The sequence below is a fragment of the Pteropus vampyrus genome, unplaced genomic scaffold (assembly GCF_000151845.1).
Source record: "Pteropus vampyrus isolate Shadow unplaced genomic scaffold, Pvam_2.0 Scaffold71, whole genome shotgun sequence".
NCBI lineage: Eukaryota > Metazoa > Chordata > Mammalia > Chiroptera > Pteropodidae > Pteropus > Pteropus vampyrus.
Window position 1 is genome coordinate 3,578,599 of NW_011888852.1, and position 7,019 is coordinate 3,585,617.

Below are 7,019 nucleotides of genomic sequence, written 5' to 3' on the forward strand. Positions count from 1 at the left end.
TGGGGATTACGGTTTGACAGGATATCCCTTTCTTGTAGAGCAGAACTATTCTCTGTGGTTTTGATGGTTAGTTTCCCCCCAATACAAACGCTTCCGAACTTTTACATCTGAAATGTAACACTGTCGTGAAGCAGCAAGGTGCTCTCTCTCCATAACCTTATTAAAATTTACCTCTTGCAATGAATAAGCCTCTCGCTCAGAGCCCACTGATCTTTACCTCTCCATCCCAGATATTTAGCCTCCCAGTTGCCTCTGACTAATTTTAAATTTTTTCTCGACTCAGTGCCTTACCATGAATATCATCTTGGAAACCATTTGACTGGTACCTTCACAGTCTCTTAACAGTAAATTCTAGTGCTTTCTACTGGTACAGTCCTGTCTTTATGACCTCTGTTATACCTCTCTTTTATTTATCCAATCAAACCAAGTAATTAAAACACAAACATAAACACAAGTAGACAAATTCACTCCCTGCCCAAACAAAAACACTGATTTGGGTCTTTTCATCAAAATTTTATATTCTTATTCTGGTCTTTACAAGCTCTTCACTAATCACTTTAAAATAGCAGGGAAGAAGAGATTAGAGTGACCATAGTATTTTTCCAAAGACCCATCACAGTCACTGATTAGTGCAGCTCTTCCGGATTAGGACAAAATCAAATACAGAAAGGTTCCTAACTCTTAGGAATGAATGTCTGCCATCAAATTCCAGAAAATACATTGGTCATTCTAAACATATTTGGGAGATTTTCTAGTATATGTAAACTGTATCATAACACTGGCTGGCCATTTAATATCCCCTGCTTATAAAGTTAGCTTTGTAATTTTCCTTTGTGTGTTGGTACAGAATGCAAATAAAGTCAGAGATTTTGGGGTCTTGGGTAGGTTTTATTTTATAAGTTAAAGTGATAGATTTGAATTTCAGATAAGCAGTGAAATGGCTCTAAATTACCACAGGGTGAGAAGAGGCAAACAATGAAGCATGAGTATTTCTTTTTTAACTTTCAAGTGTGACACGTACAGAAAAGTGCATATATTATAATTAAACAGCTCAATGAATTTTCAAAAACTGAAAATATCTATGCATTATCATCCCAGATAAAGAAATAGACATTAACACCTTAGAAGCCTCACCTTGTGCTCTCCACAACTCCCTCCCCCAAGGTAACCTCTATCCGGAATTCTAAGAGCATATTTATTATTTTTGCCTACATTTGTATTTATGTAAGTGGAATCATATAGTATGACCTCTTTTGTCAGGTTAATTTTATTTAATAGAACATATCCAAGACTCATCCATATCACTGCATATAGTTATAGATTATTTATCCTCATTGCTACAAAGTAGTCCATTTTGTGAACATATCCAAGCTTACTTATCCATTATATAGATTTAACGATTATGAATAGTGTTGCTATCAACATTTTAGTACGTTTGTTTTTGTTTTTGTTTTTATTTTTTCGATGAACAAATAAATATTTCTTTTAGGCATATACCGAGATTGAAATTGCTAAGTCTTAATGTAGTCGTATGTTTAACTTTACTGCTTTTTCCAAAATGTTCTGTTATTTTGCATCCTAGGAACACTTGGCATTTTCTGTCTTTTTTATTTTAGCCGGTCAGGTAGAAGTAAATGTATTCTGTTACAGTCTTAATCTGAATTTTCCCGATCACTAATGAAGTTGAGTACTTTCTTTTCAAGGGCAGGGGAATCGTATTAACTTTATTATTTTTTAAATTTGTTTTTCAGTTATAGTTGACATACAATATTATATTAGTGTTAGGTGTACAACATAGTGATTACTCATTTATAGAACTTAGGAAGTGATCACCCCGATAAGTCTAGTACCCAGCTGATACCGTACGTAGTTACTGCAACATTATTGACTAGTTGAGTACCTTTTATAATGACCAGTAAAGGTTTGCCTATCCTCTTTTATCTAATGTCTGTGTAAGTCTTTTGCCCATTCATTCTTATTGATTCGTAAGACTTCATTAAATATTCTGGATCTGAGGCCCACTCTGTGGGTTGCTTTCTGCTTTATTTCTAGTACAAATTATCATTTTTTTTATGGTTAGTGATTTTGTTTCTAGTTTAAGATACCTTTATCTCCTTGAATATCACAGAGATGTCCTCTTAGGCTTTTTCCAAAAGCTTTATTGATTTGCCTTTTATAATCATATTTGAAATTCATCTGGAATTGTATATGGCAGGTGGTAGAAGTCAGGATTAATGTTTACCATATGAATATTCATTTGACTCAGCACTGTTTCTTGAAAAAACATTCTTTTCCCCACTATACAAGATGCCTTTTTCTAGGTCTGTTCCTGGACTTTCTGGACTTTCTGGTCAGTCCTTTTGATCAGTTTGTCTACTCTTGCACCAGGCCCATGCTGTCTTTTTAATTATTTTTTATTTTTATTTTTTTTATTTTTTTTTTAGGCGGGGCAACCCTTGGTTGACCTCACAGATTGCAAGGACCTTGTCAGCTTACAATCCCTTATTTTTTTATTTTTATTTTTTACGCCTACAGCACCTGGTCTTCCTAGGTGGTCTTCCATCCAAGTACTAACCAGGCCCGACCCTGTTTAGCTTCCAAGATCAGACGGGATTGGTCTTGTTCAGGGTAGCATGGCCGTAGACCACTGACTTAATTATTATTATTCAACAAATAAGTCCTGATACCTGGTGATGGAAGTCCTTTTGCTTTGTGGTTCTCACAGATCGACTTGACTACTCTTGGCGTTTGCATTTCCATGTTCATTTTTTGAATCAGGTTGCCTATTTCTGCAATAAATAGATAAGTTGGAAATGTGATTAGGATTGCGTTGACTCTATAGAACAAGTTGGAGAGAAGTGACATCTTTAAAACACTGTAATATAAATAGTATCATTTAATGATAAATGACTCTATGTAGGTCTTCTTTCTTTAATTTCTCTCATAATAATTTTGTAGTTTTCAATGTAGATGTGTTGTGCATCTTTTATAGAATTTACTCCTAGGTATTTAATGTTTTTGCAAAACCGCTATAAATAGTATTATTTTTAAGTTTTAATTATATGCTTGAGATTGATATATAGAAGTTATTTCCTTGCATAGACCTTTATTCAATACCTTGTCATATTCACTTATTAATTATAATAGTTTGTATATTTATTAGATTTCCTATGAGCGTAATATTATCATCTGCAAATACTGACAGTTTTAGTTCTTTTTCAACTTGCATACCTTTTTTTATTTGTTTTTCTTACTTTACTGTAATGACTAACACCTCCAATACAACGTCAAATTGCAGTGTTATAGCAGGCATCCTTGTCTTCTTCCTAATGGCAAGACAGAAGTTTTAAATATTTGCCATAATTGTAGTATTTGCCATAGTGTTGTTTGCCTGGTTTTTGGTAGATATTCTTTATGAAAGAAAGTTGCCTTCCCTTCACATCCTAGTTTGTTAGAAGTTTCCATCCTGAATAAGTATATGATTTTGTCATATGCTTTTTCTTTATTTATCATAGTGGTCATTTGATTTTTCTTCTTTTTATACTAATGTAATAATTCAATCGATTTGTGTTATTAATCTATCAAAGACTGATTATTAATGACTCTTCAGACTGAAAACTTCTCAAGAGCTTTTTTAGGCATATAACAAAGGATTGGAATTGCCTGATCTCTTAGAAATATGTTTGGCACATTTTGTTAGCTAACTGATAGTTCAATTAATGTCATTTGGGGAAATATACCTTCTTTCATTCAAATTAATACACATTTAACAACTATTCTATGACATGACACACAGCAGGCCCTTTCTACACACTGTGTGGAGCACAAAGATATGTAAGATAAGTCTCAGCCCCAAGGAACTGTAGTCTTGTTTGTGAGATCATACAGCTTTTTAGGCAATTATAATATTAATATGAAGCAATATTTAATAATATTTGAGTGAAGCATTAACTAGACTGCATGCTTTATAAAGAAACAGATGAATATTTAGACTTTCCAGTCCTGAGTAATTGCACGGTCATTGCCACGCTCATTATATTAAATTATCCAGAATAAAGTATGATAATGATAGTAGTTAAAGATAAGACTGCAAAATAGAGTTCAAATTCAATCCAGAAAGATCTTGAATGCCCAGCCAAAGATTAAACCTGGTTTTGTAGCAACTCAATTTTACAGATAAGAAAATAAGCCCTGAGGGGTCATGACCTGCCTATGGTGATACCAAATCAGAGTTGGGAGTTCATAAGAAAAAGAATATTACCTTCTTGATCCTTAATGAAATTTTCCACCCCCTCCAAGCTTGCTTGCCTATTTATTATAGTTGTTTTACTTTATATTTAGGAAAATAGTTTGAATCTTATCTTTTTAAAATTATATTTTTCTTCGTCTAATTATATTTAATACTCAGTGGTAAAACTAAATTGATGAGAAGTGGGGGGAAAACAATTATTCTTTCGCCATGACAGATACAATAGGCATTCATGTCATATGATACTGAATGTTAAAACGAGGTCACAGGGCACTAGAGAAAAGGAAACAAGCCATATAGTACCTCTGGGTGATGAATGTGACGGGAAGCGTCTTATATAAAGTACTAGCCAGGATATTTATCTTTTAGTGCTGAAACTTATGACATGATAATAGGCTTTTCTATAGTAGTCAGGATACCAGAATCCCATGGAATCTCTTCATAACTTCTTTATCCTATTAGCTCAGTGCTTAAACAAGATGATCACAAGTTTCATAAAGAATGATGAAATGTCATTAACCCTTCCCTTTTTGGTGCTGCCCTTGTTACCTTAATGTTCAGAATAAACCTTTTAATTTTATTCTGTTTAACATATATTTAAGTACCATGGAGATTAGCCTTTACTTTATAGTCAGACGTACAAGAAACAAAAAGAAAAACAAGTACTAAGTGAATTTGGAGTTAAGAATTTTATTGTTATTTTTATGTAGCATAATGCCTCTTGGATAGTAAACGATATGTTTTAGAAAATATTAATGCCTGTAAAATGGTCAATAATAAAGTTGGTTTACATTTTCAAAATATTGTAGTTATTTATAATGCTATGCACTTTAATGATAATAAAAATACATAATTTTTAGTATGAACTAAAAATTCACAAGCTAAGTTGAATTGGAAGTAAAAATGCTTAATATTGCCAACAGTGGAAACTAATTCAGTTTAGTCTTTCGTTCAGACTTTTATGGGCTGTATTTCAAGTTACAGAGTTTACTAGAAACACATGAGTAATCAGCCCGGTATTAACTTTGCCACCTTAGCACATGATCCCCTCATGCCATCGGCTTTTATAGAATCTGTGGACTAGTGGGAATAATTCGTAATATGGTCATTTGTTCTTTGTCCTCAAGCACATTTGTACCAGTGGGATTTGAATGTAATTATGCAGTGATCATACATAGAGTACCTTACAGATGTGGAGAAATTTGAATCGTAAGAGAACTCAGTGGAAGAAAAATTTAGACATTTTCTTTGTAAGAGATAAAGCATTCCCCAAAATTGCCCATCTAGGAAGACTCTTTGAATTAGGTGGATTTGGTGGCCTTAAAATGAGGGAGATTAGATGACTGGTAAAAATTTCAAGAGCAATCAGAATTGAGACTAAGAAAAAGTATATTGTTTAAAGTAAAAAAATAATGTCAGCCAGGAATAAGTTATGCCTATCATGGCATGAACTATAAATAGTATTATTCAGGGAGAATGAGGAGATAAAATAGAGACCGTTCCATAAAGCTCATGTAAAGAACTTGAGTCTAATTCAGAGAATTACAGGGCTCTGCATGCTCAGGAGAACTGTCATCAAAGTGTGTGGCTGGGAGGACTACTTTTAAGGAAACTTTTTGACTGGAGGAAGAGGCAGAGAAGAGCATCGAGAGACCATTTTGGACGAGCAGGTCAGGGCATGGCCAGAAGATACAGCTCGTCCTAGCGCAAGCATTCTCCTAGCCCTGAGATGACAGTCAGTAAACAGGATAGATTTTACGTAGCTCTATTGCTGAGGAAGACGTAGAAAGAGATAGTAAATATATAAAAGGTAGGGAAATGGAAAATGGCTAGAATTGTTCATAAAATATGACCTTGATTACAAGAATAATGTCAATAAAATTTCCATCAATATTTTTAAAGATGAATAGGGAAAAACATTTCAGAAAGAGCTGCAAATTTGTGTTTGTGTACGTTTAAACATTCTTATGTTGGAGATAAATGACCTTTTCTTCTCTGTTGGAGATAGGGGTGAAGCAGCCAGGGGAATAGAGATTGGCCTGAAGGGCTGGCCATATGAGACTCCCATGTAGAAGGGTAAATCTAGCAAAGAGCTCCACGTGGTTCTGGAAGTAAGATAAAGATTGAAAAGAAAGATTCTAGCACCCAGGCCCCGTCACAAACACACCGATTGGAACAGCAGTGGCTTACTGAGACTGGGACACCAAAGAAAGGCCAGCACATTGAAGACAAACTATGAACGTTATAAGGATCAATTTTAAATATTAGTATTATATTAGTACTTTAGTTTTGAATTATCATATTCTAAAGCAAGGGTCCCTAACCCCCTGGGCCACAGACCGGTATAGGTCCATGGCCTGTTAGGAACCGGACCGCACAGCAAGAGGTAAGCAGCAGGCACGAGAGAGAAGCTTCATCTGCATTTGCAGCTGCTCCTCAGCACTGGCATCACCACCTCAGCTCCGCCTCAGATCATCAGGTGTTAGAGTCTCATAGGAGCACCGGTCCCTGGTGCCAAAAAGGTTGGGGACCTTTATTCTGAAGAGTATTTATTTATCCTAAAATTGTATACCTAAATAGATTCTCTCTACCTTCAGTAAAAATTGCAAAGTGGTGAATTATATGTCCGAGGCATGAAGTAGTACCCTTAAAGTATGTAAGAGTAATATATCTCCTAATGTATTAGGGTCTGATATATAATTAAAAGAACATTAATTTAATCATTCAGCAGGTTATAGTATCTTTGTTGCTGTCTTTCTTATGCTTTTTT

General features: G+C 34.5%; 1 protein-coding gene and 1 pseudogene across 1 annotated transcript in view; one reads left to right on the forward strand and one right to left on the reverse strand.

Annotated features, from left to right (window-relative positions):
- NBEA (neurobeachin) overlaps positions 1 to 7,019 on the forward strand; it is a 600,762-nt gene that overhangs the window by 325,953 nt on the left and 267,790 nt on the right. The gene's annotated exons all lie outside the window — the stretch shown is intronic.
- Positions 2,527 to 2,645, reverse strand: LOC111740999 (annotated as a pseudogene).